The sequence below is a fragment of the Dreissena polymorpha genome, chromosome 7 (genome assembly GCF_020536995.1).
Source record: "Dreissena polymorpha isolate Duluth1 chromosome 7, UMN_Dpol_1.0, whole genome shotgun sequence".
NCBI lineage: Eukaryota > Metazoa > Mollusca > Bivalvia > Myida > Dreissenidae > Dreissena > Dreissena polymorpha.
In genome coordinates this window covers 12,125,844-12,142,674 of record NC_068361.1, presented here as the reverse complement: position 1 = coordinate 12,142,674, position 16,831 = coordinate 12,125,844, and the positions used below count along the sequence as shown (strand labels likewise).

The 16,831-nt window shown below is 33.7% G+C and overlaps 1 protein-coding gene and 1 pseudogene across 6 annotated transcripts in view; both read left to right on the top strand.

Moving 5' to 3' along the window:
* LOC127837211 (MOXD1 homolog 2-like) overlaps nt 1-16,831 on the top strand; it is a 172,883-nt gene that overhangs the window by 133,491 nt on the left and 22,561 nt on the right. The window lies entirely within an intron of this gene.
* On the top strand, nt 5,899-16,792 carry LOC127837214 (glyoxylate reductase/hydroxypyruvate reductase-like; annotated as a pseudogene).

The following is a 16,831-nucleotide window of genomic DNA, read 5'->3' as shown; positions in this document are numbered from 1 at the left end:
GCGTTGTTCAGCGCAGAGTTGAAGATCAAGTCTTAACAGATGGCGGTACAGCTTTGTCGCAAATTGATTGAACAATACTTCTCAAATGTACAGTACAGTAACATAAAATAATTAAGTTACAATCTTGATGATACAATAAAATGGTTTAGTTTAAAGGGATATAAAACACAAAATCTCTGAGTTTTCAAGTATTTGGAAACGATTATCAGAGACAAGGAAATAAGATTCAATTCCGTTGATGAAATCAGAAGCGTCCACCACGTACGCGTACATGGAGACGAGCCCGGTGTCGTTCACGTGAAAGCAATAACATGCTTCTCCTGTGATCAATGTAGTATAGGTATGTAACAGAAGAGAAAACGCGTTACCCAGTACGGGACTTAAACCCGCGACCTCCTCAATGCAAGTTTGACACTCGAACCAACTGAGCTAACCGGGAAGCTATAATATACGACTTATATTTACATTATAATATCATAGTGCACCAATATATTAGGGAACGAGTGAATACGGATAACGCACATACACATGTTTTCTCAAACCAATGCTGATCAAAACATACGCGAAAACAATCTGGCACGCTAGGTACGAAAACGAAATTTTCTTGCAATCATTGTATTATATACGCGGTAGCTGATTTTGTTTAGCCTTTTTATTCAGTCAATCGGAAGTTGGCTCAGAAAGTATATCCAACTCAAGCGTTTATAGCGACATTGTGATTACATTCACAATGGACAATACTGTGCGTGTTTGACATTAGTTTGCATTAGCTGCGAACATTTGGATAGATCCAAAATATTAATGATTATTTTTCTAGTATGATACGACTACATTCCATGACTCCCCGCGACTTTAGTCATGCAACTCTTAAATGCCAAGTTAAAGTACATATAACGGGTGCGATGCCGCACAGAAAAATATTGATCCAGTCTATAATACGCAAAAGCTCTTACTTTCATTCTTGTTCAAATGCTCCAACCTCGACGTCTGTTCTTCGGATATATCTCACACGGTTGCACGAACCATGTGATCGCCTGGTTTTTATAGCCCCTTCTCAAACAAAGTCCTTTCCACCTGCCTAAACATTAACAATACACTTGTCCACGCTTCAGCAGAATTCGTGATAGATTCGGGAGTAAATATCGTGATTTGTGTCATCATTATTATATTTGTGCAACTGAAATGGTTAGTCTGGCGTCAACCACTAAATTGTTGAATGCCTTTCGGTAGTTAATAATTTTTCGGACACATTTTTTCACATGTTACATTTCAATTAGTCAAAACATATTTTGAACATAGACGTCTATATTTATTTTATTTTTTAATCAATAATACAAATAAAAAAAGTCAAGTGCAAGCTGGCGAAGAAAAGCCTTACGATTACTTAAGAGTTTTGCCAAAATATTAAGTACAATTTGTACACATATATTGCTGTTAATATCTTTTTTATTAAATCTACTTTTCACTTACCTTGAAAATTGTGCAAAAATTGACTGACAGGTGTAAGCATCTACTGCGACAGGTGGGTTGTCGTGCATCTAGCTAACTTAAGAGTACCATTTTACTTATTCGGTAACGTTTATTATACAAATTAAACATAACTGATCCGTATTAGATTGTTCCCAAAGCCCTGTGAAATACATATCGCACAATGCCTTATTTGTGTGTTTGTTGTTGTTGCTTGTTTTGTTGTTGTTCTTTTTGTTTTATTTCGGCAGGGGGGGGGGGACGTTATTGTCTGCAAACGTAGACCAAAAAACAGTTAAATTTGTCGTGCGTGAGGTGTCCTGCTGTATCATACGTATGCGGATTTCGTCTCTTTTATAATACACAACGCAAAAAAAATCTTGAGAGTTAAAACAATTGCATATCTCTAATTATCCAATAATATATAGCGTTGATATTAGATGTAGTATGAGCTTAAGTATTAGTAGAAGTTAATTAGTCCATGTCGTCGCTTACGCTATTAAACTGTCTGCGAGTGTGAACGATACTATGCAAGACTATATACTACATACCACTTGTAATTTAGATATTGTGTGAAAAAAGATCGCCATATGTGTGAATAGTTTTATCGTATTCGTAACACATTACATGTTTATTCTTCACAGCTTCTGTAAATTTTATGATCGATTTCTAAGGGTATACAACATTTCATCATTAGTTTGCATGGTACACGCGCTTTTTCCGGTCTGTGCCAACCACACCGTTACGATTTTACCATTGGGTAAATAATATCGCATTTTTTTTAAGTATGAGGAATATAATTTGTGAACATGCGATCACAATGTGTCTGTCTGTATGTCTATTAACTGTCTATCTTTCTTCGGCCCCGCCCGCCTTCCTTCCGCCCGCGTGTCCACCCGTCGATTCGTTATTCTAGCCGAACGTCTTTCTGCCCCGTTCGTTCGTCCGTTCCTCTGTTGGCGTGCACGTTTATTCGAATTTGGTGTCTTGCGTTCAGAATATACATGTTTACTATCCAAATGCAACCGGTTATCCGGTGTGACACTGTTGCTTTCTTTAGGTCAGTCGGTTGGTCGGTTGGTAATGCTGGTCAACATTCTATGATTTATATTTTTGACGGTCAAACCATACGATAGCTTCGCTCGGTAATCAAAATAACCCAGTATGCTCACGGTATATCGTGATGGTTATGTTTGAAAAGAAAACAAACAGCGCTGGTTCAATTTGAAAATAAAGTTGTCAATGTCGAAATTGTAAATAAACGATAGGCGGCTTTGATGCCCATTTAAGATAATTTGCGACTCGATCGGGTTTTTGTATAATCAAGCACGTGATTTATTAATAAAGCATGTATGAAAATGAGTACTTGACCGAAAGAATTATTTAACAAACAGTAATATGAAAACTTCATTTTTACTAAATCGCTAAAACGAAATTTAAATTAAACAGCCAAATGAATAGTCTTGTCGACTTTCTACTCTTCCACCTGCAGGAAAGAAACAATTTTCATTACATATTCTTAAACTTTCAATGTCTGTCAGATTGTTTATTTAATCTCTCACATATTTTATCGTTATTCGGCATAGCTTTGTTAACGGGTTTTGAAATTAAATTGAAAGTTTTCGAAACGACCCGCAAAAACTCGAATGAATTATTCCCACTCTAGCTTTATTTAGTTTGAGATAAATACCCGTAAACATTGACTACCTATACCTTTTTCGAGAGGAATGAGACGCACGTTGCAACTCATAATTATTGATGCTTTTTGCTATATTTGCTTATATGTGTTATTAAATAAAGTAAAAGCTATTTACCATTTTAATTCACGTATTTACTAAGTGTTTCAATGTCGTTCATCTAGCATTTGATAGACAATGCTCAATTACTGCAATGGCTCTTATAGTGGCAGACATACTGTACGTGGTGCTGTATAAGGTGAGCTAATCATACAATATGCGTTGACAATTACGTCATAACGCCTGTTATTAAAGACTATGAACCCCGATCTGGGAAAACGGGGATTAATGAATGCACGTAAAGTGTCGTCCCAGATAAGCCTGTGCTATCTACAGAGGCATATCGGGGCCGTCACTAGTCGGTTGCACTAGATTTACGCAAAGTCTTCCAATACAGCGGACATTTTCTTGTCTGATTAACATGTGCATTTTGTTTAATTCGCTTTCCAAATACTCGTTAAACCTCGTATATAGTGTTATGCCGTATAACAAGATAAACAAAGGGTTATAAAAGTTTATGTACTTTTACTTTCAGTTTCAGAATTATGTTCATTATGATAACAAAAGCATATATCAAAATATCGTATACAAACAATAATAAAATATTCGTACCTGCATCTCACGACTTTTCAAACCCTTTTTAAATGTTAATATTAAGCTGAAGTAGTTAAAGTATCTTTTCAATAGTTTTGGAGCGAATGCTAAATACCGTTTATATTTTAAAAACGTGTGTATTCGGCCACTGTGTTCCCCCGCATTGTAAAAGGGTCGTTAAAATTATTGATATGATAATATGAACAATTTGAGCATGTTAACGATTGTTTAATTCTACTTTAATCGGAACAAAACGTAGCGGTCTTTCCGCCACCGTAACACTTGTAAATTTACTAATCAAAACAAATTTGTTCATAAATTTCTGTCAAATTGTATCAAATGGTATAGGTGAATATTGATTTTATTAGTTATTATGTGATTGGCGTGGTTTACTACATGTTCACCGTACCTTATCAAACATCATATGAAAACACACGGAAGCTTATTATCTACATAGACATTTATTGGTACGGGGTATTAAACGCTAACAACCAAAGTGTGGCAATTAAAATAAAGAAGATTGTGGTTCGTTTATAACACACATCCATCGATTTGAACTATAAGTTTCAAATAAAACTATCGAGTCCACATAAAACTAGTGCTAGTATTGTCAACAATAGTTTTAATGTCTTACTGTTTCAAGCATAACTTTACGATTGCAAGGTTAGATGTAAGGTTTGCGATGTACAATTTCAAAGACGTTGTGAATGTAACGAACACGAGGCCAAAGTTGTGTTGAAAGGCATACCCAACTTATTATAAGCATTGTCAATGTCATTCTTTTTTATGAATAGTTGTTTCATGAATTATGTACTCGGTTTCAAAAACTAAATTTTTGAGACTTCGTATTTATTTAAGTAGAAAATGCAAATATAGAGATAGTGATTGAACATGACTCCTGTGTGTTTATAATTAATTCCAGTTCCAGTGAGTGTGTACAAGAATGATCAGAATAACATATGTATTTAAAAACATAAAATGTAAACAAATATGCTATAATGTTCATAAACGACCCGCGTCAGTCGAATATGTGTCTTATGTCATGCAACCAGCGTAGCTCAAAAGCCGCCTGTGCAACCATAGAGTCTGGCCGGGAGCTACGCTGTCCGCTGAGACCACAAAAAAACTTGACTGACTTTGTAGCGGACAGTGTTGCTCTGTACCAGACTGCGCGGATGGGCAGGCTGGTTGGGAAATACGCTAGGCAATATCGAGGTCCGTCTGCACACTTTACGAAAAATTATTAAATTCATTATGTTTTTATTTGTCTTTTTATATTCAGAATTCAAATAAAAGAACAGCGCGAATGGTAATGTGATTAAACGCGATTTAACTATTTATGTGCACATGTGAACCAACTGCTAGTATGCTAACGTTTACACATACACTATGAATAGCTTGTTGATAAAATGGGCTTATCCACAAGTATCAACAAAATACATATACACATATGAATTAAGCCCCTATATCATGGCGTGTTTCTAGACTGTATGCCAGTTTTGTATGTTTCCTCTTTTATCTGATGCCCGTGAAATCGATATGTGAACCTTAATAAACGCACTACGTTTTGTTTTCTTTTTTAACAATTGTTTATGCAAGTATTAATTTTTATATCGTAAAGTTGTAGTTGAATGTTGTTGTTTTTTCTCGCCAGTGATACCAAAATGCATTTTAAATACACAACTTTCCGATTAAGACATATGGATTCAATTTGTTTTCGTTTGTTCTAGTAAATTGTTTTTCTATCAGATTGAACTCTGGCGTATACCAATATTTGAAATAACCAGGTCTGCTTTGTTGTATAGTATTTGTTACATTTTCGTGATTTGCTTTACATTTAACAAGGCATATTGCTAGCCGTTTCGCGTTATAGCCGGTAAAGAACTATTGTTGCCGATATTATTCATTCTGGTTAAGCGTCGTGTACATGAGTAATACTATAATACTAGCTATATTATATTGGAAATAGTTGTACTTAATGACGTGTGGTTTTAAGCCTCATTAAGCATGCGCCGTTAGCTTCCATGTATCAAATTAGTGTCAGATGTACCGTTTGGATGCATACGTTGTATACATCGCTCTACAAGCGTATACCGTTATCGTAAAATGTCGACAAAACTTAAACCGAAAGTATTCGTAACTCGACGAGTGCCAGAAGATGGGATTAATCTGTTGAGGCAAAAATGTGAGGTGACACAATGGGATAGGGACGAGGCTATTCCTAGACATTAACTTCTAAACGGAGTTAAAGGGGTTGATGGGTTGTTCTGTTTGCTTACTGACAAGATTGACGAAGACGTTTTATCGACTGCAGGTTAGTTCGATAATGAACATAAAACGGTGTTTAGGTAAGTTTTCCTCACTCAAAATTTCCAAACAGAACTGTCGGTGTCCAACGCGGATCTTAATTTGTATAGGTACCCTTCCAGAGTTTTTAGGTATTTTTCGTAATACACAAATGTGAACAGATTCAAGTATACACTTATATTTAAAATAAATAACTATTTCGCGTATGACCTGCCGAGACTACATAAGATTAATTCGTTCATACGAAACTGAAATTATTAACGACTAAACGATTGGTTCATTAGCTATAATTTTTATAGAATTTTATAGCGCTCACTTTCAAATTGGCAACTGTCTCACCGTAACACGCATTGATACCTACCTCATTTAATACCCTTCTTGGCAATTAGCCTTACGTAATCTTTGAATTTTAAGTGTTCACAATGATATACTATCAACTATTGAATCAACGCTACAAAAACATGCCCATTGTGAAAGAAATCGACACAACTCATATATGGGGTAAATGCATTATGAAAATAGGAGGGTATTCTTACAGTTTAACCAATAAGGCTCTGTGTGGAATTTTAGGGAGAAGCGATTTTACTCTCACCTTTTCGAATATTGCCGATATCAGTACAATTGTGAAATAAAGCGTTGTTTTTTAATGATCTTCAGAACTTGGTAATTTTATCCTATGCTGCAAAAATATGCCAAACACTATTACAATTAAAACACTCTTATATTGTAACACATGTACGTATGGCCTTCTTGATCTGTATGGCCGATTGAGGCCCGTAAAATCTATACCATTAAAAAACAATCAATAGTATATGGACGTTCACAATTTCTTTTATTGACCGCGCTACCTCAACCGCCCGACTTACATATAGCTTCGTTCTGACTTAAACATAGCTAGGTTCTTTTTATTATTATTATTCAATATAATACATACAATGTATACATGTATATGACCATACAACATAGTGATTGTATAAAGCAATAAAGTTCAGACATGTTATACAAGATATGCTAATATATATTTAAAAAAATAGAGAAAAGAAAGGAACAACAGAGGAATAGTTATGAAAAATGATGAGTTGTATAAAGTCGGAAGAAAGCATACTGGAATTGTGTGTTTTGTGGAATATTCACAATGATCTTGTAAGACTAAAAAATTGAAATAAAAATAAATAAACAAAACTATTTTAGAAAGTTAAACTAACATTAGAGTGAAATGTATATAAGTGGACAAAACATTATGAGAATTTAATCCGATTCCAGTTTTGTTCAAAGATTTGTAATGTGTCATTACTGAAGGCTATTTCTTTCTCAATCTGGATTTTTAGTTTAAGACTATGGACAAAACAATTAAAATTTGGTACTTGTTTTTTGTACTTCATGTTAAAGATAAAATATTTCATCAATATAAGAATAAAATTCACAATACATGTATTATTATTGATTTCAATGAGTTAATTCCGAAACTTACATTTAAGAAAGATAGTTTGACGTTTAGTTGCTGTTGTTCAAGAAAAGATATTAATTTATTCCAAATAGGCTGGATGTGTTTGCACTCCCAAAAAAGATGTTCTATAGTTTCAATGTTTTCACCGCAGAAGTCACACAGATTTGTGTTAGATAATTTGCATTTAAAGAGATATTTATTTGTAGCTATAATTCTATGGATGTATTTATATTGAAAATTTCTCAGTGTGCTTTCAACAGTTCCTTTATATGGCATGGTAAATATGTGTTTCCAATTAAGTTCCTGTTCTCCGAAAAGGACTTGCCATCTATTTTGGATTTTGGAGTTCTCTGTAGGGTTTTTAATTTGTAGTGTGTAAAATATTTTATTTGTTTTGTTTTTTCTTCCAAGTATGTTTTCTACGAATGTTGTTTGAGTACATGGTGTATTATTTGTATTGATTTCAGATTTAATATGTATGGGTATACTTTTGATTAGTGTGTAGTACTTCAGAAAATTATTTGAAGGTATTCCGTATATGTAGCATATATCATCAAACAAGTAGAAATCTTTAATTCTGTAGTCATTTAATTGGTCGACATATTTAATGCTTCGTTCAAACCAATCTTTATAGAAAAACGTCTTATTGTTTGAAGTTATATCTTTATTGTTCCATAAAATTGTTTTACTGTTGGTTTTGGTTTCTAGGTTATGAGTGACATCACTCCATGCTGATAGAACAACAGCTATACATATGTTTTCCTTTGCAATTTCATGTAAGATAGTATTGCTGATGTTACATTCAAAGAGTAAGGAGTCACCATATTTTTTTTAGGATTTTCTGGTAGAATAATTTCCATTTACTCGTATTGGTCTTATCTAGGTATCTTTTAACCCAGCTGCATTTGATTGCATTCAAGAACGAGTCAATGTTCGTTAATTGGATACCTCCATTTTCTACAGATTGAATTAATTGAGTTCGTTTTATTTTATCAGGCTTACCGTCCCATATGAAATTAAATATTGCTGATTTTATATCGTTAATAATATCATTTGGTGGATTTGGGAGAACTGTGAATACATAAAATAATTTAGGAAGTGAAATCGTTATCAATACTGTGTTTTTTCTGGTGATGCCATGATTTTAAGCAGTTTTTAAAGTTCTATAATTTAGGTAGTATGTTTTTAAGAACTGTATCCTTTTCATTATTTGTGAAAGTAATTCCTAACGTTGTGGCTTCATCGGATGTCCAATTAAATTTCATTTCTTTTTTATATAGGACATTACGTTATTTTAATTTACCTACTCGTAGCACAGTACATTTACTTTTGTTTAGCTTAAGACCCGATGTCATTCCGTAAACGGTAAGTGACTCTATTAGGTTATGGAAAGAATCGTAATTTGCCGTTATAGAAGTAAGTTGCATCGTCAGCAAATATGGACTGTTTGATATCTTCACCAGGTTCTAGTGATATGCCTTTTTTGTGTTTATTTAATTGGATGTGATGTGATAGATACTCGATGCAAATAATAAATAGCGATGATGAGAGTGGACATCCTTGTCGAACCCCTCGTTCGATGTTAAAACTGTTTGAAAAGAAGCCATTGTTAATGATTATACTGTTAATATTTGTATAGAATAGTTTGACCCATTGAATGACACTTTCACCAAATTTCATATTTTCTAAGCAAGAGAACATAAATGAATGATCAATCGAATCGAATGCCTTTTCAAAGTCTGCAAAGAATATTAGACCAGGATTGTTTGAATTGTTGAAATAGTTTATGCATTCTTGGATAAGACGAACGTTTTCACCAATGTAACGTCCTTTTATGAAACCAGATTGAGTTTTTGAAATGATTGATGGTAATATTTTTTTATTCTGTTTGCTATACTTTTAGTTGCAATTTTATAGTCATTATTTAGTAAGCTAAGTGGGCGCCAGTTTGATAAGGATTCGGATTCTAAGTTTTTTCCAGGTTTTGGAATGAGTGATATTATACCTTGTTTTTGAAGCGTAGTTAGGTTTTTATTATTATATGAATGGTTTAGTGAATTAATTAAATGTGTTTTGATATCATTCCAAAATATTTTATAAAACTCAATGGTGATGCCATCAGATCATGGACATTTGTTATTTTGCATTTCTTTAAGTGCTTATCCACATTCATATTCATTTAGTAATTTGTCACACAATAGTTGTTCTTCTTGATTTCAAGTGTGATGTGTATTTTTAAAAAGGGTATTATTTTCAACATGTTTTCGTCTATAGAGGGTTTCGAAAAATAAACGTTGATCTTCTAGTATTTGAATTTTGTTTGTTATATCTTCGCCATTGACTATTAACTTGTGTACAGTTTTTTGTTCACTTCTACGTTTTTCGATGTTTGCGAAGTATTTTGTATTTTTTTCATTGTGTTCAACGTGCTGTGCACTATCTTAGTATTATTCCATTGAGATGTGTATGATAGATTCCATCTAATATTTGTTTTTTAATGTTATTTTATTTTCAATGTCGGTGGTATCATTTGTGTTTGTTTGATGCAATTGTTTTTCAAGTGTTTCAATGGTTTTGATGGTTTCAGTTTCAAGTTTGTGTGTTTCTTTTTGTTTAAATGATGTGTATCTAATTGTTGTGTTACGTATATTTCCTTTAATTACTTCCTATAAGGTGTTTGGGTTTGCATCTTTGTTATTTTGAACTCTATTTAATATTTCCTTTTTTATTTGTGTTTGATATTGTGTATCTAATAAGATGCTGTTGTTAATTTTAAAGTATCCTGGGCCTCTTTCAGGTTGTATATTGTGCAGTTTAAGTTCAACTAGAGAGTGGTAAGTCATAAATCCTGGTTTTATGTTACTTGTGTCAATAATGTTGCAAAGAGACTCGGATATTAAAAAATAGTCTAATCTACAAAATATTGCTGGTTTTGTGTTTGAGTGCCAGGTGAATTTGCTTTCGTTTGGATATATTGTACGCCAGATGTCTATCATATTGTAGTTTTCAATTATGTTATTTGAAATGTTTCTATTTTTAGGATGAGTATAAAGGTTTCCCTTCTTTTTATCTAATAATGGGTTAAGAACAGTATTGAAATCACCGCCGACTATAATGTTTTTATCTTGGTTATTATCTATAAAGGATTTTAATGTTTCGCAAAAAGTGGAATCATCTATGTTAGGGCCGTACACGTTGATTAATGTTAATTGTGTTTCGTGTATTTTAATATATATACTTGCTTGTCTGCCAATTATTATTTCGTTAAAGTTATCGACTGTGATCCCTATATTATTTGTTATAAGAAAGGCAATGCATTGTTTATTCGTATGTCGTCTACTGAGATAGATGTCTCCGTCCCATTCATCGTTTAAGGTTTGTGCTAAGGTATGTGTCAAGTTACTTTCTTGTAATAGGCATATACTATTTATTTTTTTGTCTAACCATTTGAAGATTTTTATGCGTTTATCTTTATTGTTTAGCCCTTTTGCATTCAAAGTACATAATTTAATCATTTAAAATGGTGAAGTGTGTTGTAAATGATAATGTGTGTATGCTTGTCCATTGGTTTTTTAAAAATGTTAAAGTCCAGTTGCTTTCTTTTATAAGAGATAAAATATCCATACATAAAAAAAAAAAAAAGAAAACAAAAATTATGGAAGCAAAAAGATGAATATTCCATAGAAATGAAGAAATAAAAAAAATAATAATCACACAAATGAGAGAAAAATAATAAACGAATACATTCACTAAAGTGAACATTTTAGGGTATCCTTTCGACATCTAAAATGATCTGAATAAAATAAAAATAGCATATACAAGTCAGTTAATATAATCATAAATCACTATTGCAAGATAATATTTAATGCAAACAACTGGAAGAAACAATATACTTACTTATTTCCTTTTAGTCATATTTGGAGTTTTAATAATTGAATTTATCATAGTGTATTTATTATGTTCGTGTGTGTATGCATGTGTTCATAATTTTATTTCATTCATAAAAGTTCCCGTACATTGTGGCAACCTAGTGCACGCTAGATTGCCGCTACGGTTTACCAAGCAAAACTAGAATATAATTAAAAACTGTTTAGTATGTGTTAACAGACGCAACTCTATGGCAGTCTAAAACACGAAAATCGAAAGTTTAGACAGCCATAATGGCCTTTTTTAATGAAGTGTCTATGTAAGTAACAAAAATATTTTCAATGGATGTGTGTATGCATGTAACAAAAATAGCAGTGCGTGCATGTGTCTGCGCGCGTGTGTGTGCTCTAAATTGTGTATGACTGTGTATATTATAGCATGAAACGCCAAATAGCATACTGTCAGCTCATAAAAACTTATATATCTTATAGTATTGCATTACATAGTATACTATTAAATTTGACGCGACTACAGTAGACCTACATAAAACATAATCTTCAAACGCAAACAATAATGTGTTCTTACAAACACAGTAATTAAAGTAATAATACGTACAAGGCGTAACAACAACAATGTGTGCATATACATGTATACAGTACTCATGTATACAATCACAGCACTTAAATTAAGAACACGTACAAGGTGTAACAGCAACAACGTGTACATATATTCAGTACTCATGTATACAATCACAGTAATTTAAGTAAGAACACGTATAAGGCGTTACAACAACTATGTGTGCATATATACAGTACTCATGTATTCATAAAGCCTGAGTAGTGCATTCGCTTAAGATATAATTAAGGTATTTATTAGTACCAATTAGATACCAATTAAATACATTTGTTCATTTAACGATTGTTTGAACTTTATGTAATGCACATATAATTTATTTAATATTTAATTTATTTATAATTTATAATGTATTTATTATTTAATTTATAATGTTTTCGTTATTTATATGCTATAATGGTTTGTACTGACACTTGTACCATACGCATGTGTTCATAATTTTATTTCATTTATAAAAATTCCCGTACATAATAATAAATAGTAATACAAAAAAAACTTCAATACAAATATATTGTGTTTTCTAAAAAGTCGCAAAATTAAAAAGAGAATAAATATACAGAAATTGTTTGCAAAACTTAAATATGACTGTTTTAAAAGCACAAAAGCAAAACATAACAGCTGTCAAAGTGTTTTCATAAGCAGACGTACAATGCATTCACCCAACAGATCAATACAAATAACCCATTATATTATCAACCGTTAGCATTCAACCTCACATAAAAAAATGCATATTCCCTATTAAGCGTTAGCTGTGAACGGGTTATTATCCTGAATTATCCTACTTAAAAGAATGTTCAACAGGAAATTGGTAATGACCAATGCTTAATCTAGATAGTGATAATTGGCATTTTATTAACATCTAAACATAAACGAAAACGAAATTTGTTTAAATGTTAAAATGCTGTTTGATAGTGTGTATAAGCTTAAGTATTACTAATTGAAATTAATTAATTTTTATAACACAGATGTTGTCTATTTAAATCTAGATAGTGATAATTGGCATTTTATTAACATCTAAACATAAACTTGAACGAAATTTGTTTAAATGTTAAAATGCTGTTTGATAGTGTGTATAAGATTAAGTATTACTAATTAAAATTAGTTAATTTTTATAACACAGATTTTGTCTATTTAAATCAGTATTTTTAGTTATCAAACAAAGTTCAGTAAAACAGGATAATGAAGTGAAGACCAAGATAAATAGGTTACAAAACGGTATAGATTAGCAAAAGGACGGTACATTGTATGTAGCAAATGTATCTCTTACTTTTATTACTCGAGGCAAATTGACCAAGTAAATCATCCAATCTGTAAACGGACATATTAAATATTATGGGCATGATAAGTAAAAAAACAAGATAAAATACAAAACAATATAGATTAGAAAAAGGATGGTATATTGTATTAAGCAAATGTATCTCTTACATTTATTACATTTTTTGGTGTTTATAAGACAGACACGGCAACACTACACAATACTTATCCCTTAACATGACTCGAGAAAAATTGACCAAATAAATCAGCTAGGTTCTTACTTACATATAGCTATGTTCTGACTTACACAAAGCTATATTCTAACTTACACATGGCCATGTTCCGACGTACACATAGCTTTGTTCTGACTTACACATAGCTATGTTCTGACGTACACATAGCTATGTTCTGACTTGCACATAGCTATGTTCTGACTTATACAACTTTCTGTTCTGAATTACACATAGCTATGTTCTCAGATACACGTAGCTATGTTCTGACTTACCCATAGCTATATTCTGGCTTACACATAGCTATATTCCGACGTATACATAGCTTTGTTCAGAAGTACACATAGCTATGTTCTGACGTACAAATAGCTATTTTCTGACTTGCACATAGGTATGTTCTGACTAACACAAATTTCTGTTCTGAATTACACATAGCAATGTTCTCAGTTACACGTATCTATGTTCTGACTTACACATAGCTATGTTGCACTGTGTGGCAGCGTTTTATTGTATGTCTATGTTGACAATTGCAAATGCTTACTTCTGCATTAAATATTAAAATTAATAAAAGTATATTTTTATATTAAACATATGTGAATATATTCTTGATTATAACTTGTCAGTGCCGATAAAATCATTGACTTAATTAAAGGGGAGATAATTATGTTTCCAGTGATTGACTAAAAAAAATTCAAATCCAGGACAAAACCTCCGTGTCGTCGGCACGATGTCCGTCGGTTACGACCATGTTGATTTGTCGGCGTGCCGGAAGCGCGGTATTCCCGTCGGCTACACACCGGATGTGTCGACAAGCGCCACGGCGGAACTGACGATGGCTCTTCTCTTGACGGTGTCACGGCGCATACAGGAAGGTCTGATGTCGGCATATATACACGATGTGTGCTTTTTATAGTAGATTTCCGAAGTTCTCCCAGTAGCTACCTAGTCATGCGTAGTAACTTAAGCCTGTCCATTCACGCAGAAAATCTCATTAGATCCGGAACGATTGTCGGTTTCATTTTTATTCACGATTTCATTAAATCAGCACAGTTGTCTATATAACAAATAAGTGTATGTATTGTTTACCGACAGAAATATATTACAGAAAATATATTAAACCTAATTAAATTAATATATGAAACCAATATTTTAATCGACCATCATTGTGTTGTGTTTAGCAATATGATTCCAGCTATGCACACATATTCTGTATACAACTGTATCACAACATATAGGTCGCTCTCTTGCAAAAAAAAGAGCTAATGCATGTGCTGAAGGTGTCGTCCCAGCTTAGCCTGTGAGTTCTGCTTCAGCTTATCAGGAACGACACTTTCTTCTTTTATAGTGTTTTTTGTTAACCCTTTCAGTGCGGGAACCGAATTTTGAAGGCCTTTGCAAACAGTTTGGATCCTGATGAGACGCCACAGAACGTGGCGTCTCATCAGGCTCCAAACTGTTTGCTATTATGATAGTATTCTTTAATAAAAATTGAAGAAAATGCTAATTTTAGAAATTGTGCAGACGACATTTTAGCAGACGACAAATTTCCCAGCATGCAAAGGGTTAAAGTGTTTTTTTGTTAAAAGGAAGTCTCTGCCTACCAAACATCCACTTAAGGCGGACATTGGCGGTTTTGATTAGCGGGCTGCAAATGCTCATCCGGAGCACCCATAAAACACCTGCATCAAGCTCATTATTCTAAGAGCACCGCTCATATTTAACCTGCATGTCTTGTGCCCAGGTGTGACGGCGGTCAAGGACGGGTCCTGGGGTACGTGGGCCCCTCTTTGGCTGTGCGGACAGGGGCTAGAGGGCGCAACCGTCGGCGTTGTTGGTACGTATTTCACATAGATAGTATATCGTTAAATAAATAATAGAACATCGCACTGTGAAACGGGTTTTAATGCAAACGCGTGAACTTATCAGGAACTCTTGCCGCTGTTGTATTGTATCGTATTTTTCGTTGAAAGGAAGTCTTTTCTATGCAAAAATCTTTAGACGGAAAGTTTCGTCCTAGATTAGCCTGTGTGAACTGCACAGGCTAATCTTGGACGACACTGTACGCACATGAATTAAGCCCCATTTTCACAGAGCAATGCTCATTAATTGATTGTCGGCGTAGTCGGTACGTACCTAGATAAAAAACATTTCATAAAATCTTACTCCAATCGGCTCGGGCGTAAAAGCGTTAGGAAATAAACTACTCCTGACATGTTCAGTCTTACATTTCTAAGAAGAATGAAGAATTATATTTTTTGCTTACATGCCATCATGTAAAGCATGGCATCATATTTATCTTTGTTAAGACCGTGAATCCAGTGTTATGACTATTGAATATTGTTTATATATGTATATAGGTGGCGTAATTTAGCGACCACAGTGCTATAACCGTTATTCCTCGCAAATAATTTTTATGAAATCTTGTGAGTTCTATTAATAGACTTATTTTATACAAACGAGTCCGATTCGTTTTTGTTATAATTACTTCATCTGCAACATTTTTGTATAAAAAAGAACAAGTAAAGAAATAAACATGTTGCTGTCCCAATTTGTCGGCTGATTACTCTATCTAACCTAAAAGAGTTCGTCGCGACGGAAACAACGTTTGACAAATACAATTTTAGCAGCGTACATGTGGTTGCAGCATCAGTAGCAACAACGTCAGCAGCAGGAGTAGTTGTACGAACTAGCAACTATGAAAATGGTTTAGATCACTGATTATTTCTGTTTTTAATAAATGTTCATTTCGTTCAGGTCTAGGAAGAATCGGGTTTGCCGTGGCTCAAAGACTGAAACCTTTTGGCGTCTCAAAGATATTGTACACTGGTCAGTCTGAAAAAGCGTCTGCCGCGCAATTTCCGGCTGAATACGTTCCATTCGATAAACTTCTTAACGACTCGGATTTCGTCATCGGCTGCTGTGCGCTCAATAGCAAAACAACTGGTCTGTTCAACGCCGACGCTTTCAAGAAAATGAAGAAAAATGCGATATTCATCAATATAAGCCGGGGCGGGTTAGTGAATCAGGACGATCTTTACACCGCTTTGAAAAATGGCAATATTTTAGCGGCGGGACTTGATGTGACGTTACCTGAGCCTTTACCGATGTCACATCCGCTTTTGACCTTAGAAAATTGTGTGGTTTCACCGCATGTCGGCAGCGCGACGTTGAAAGCAAGGAACGCTATGTCTGAACTGTGTGCTAGAAATATTGTCGCTGCGCTCTATGGGGAACCTATCCCATGCCAAGTGAAATAAGCGGACACACGTTGATATTGTTGCGTGCTAAAACTTGAT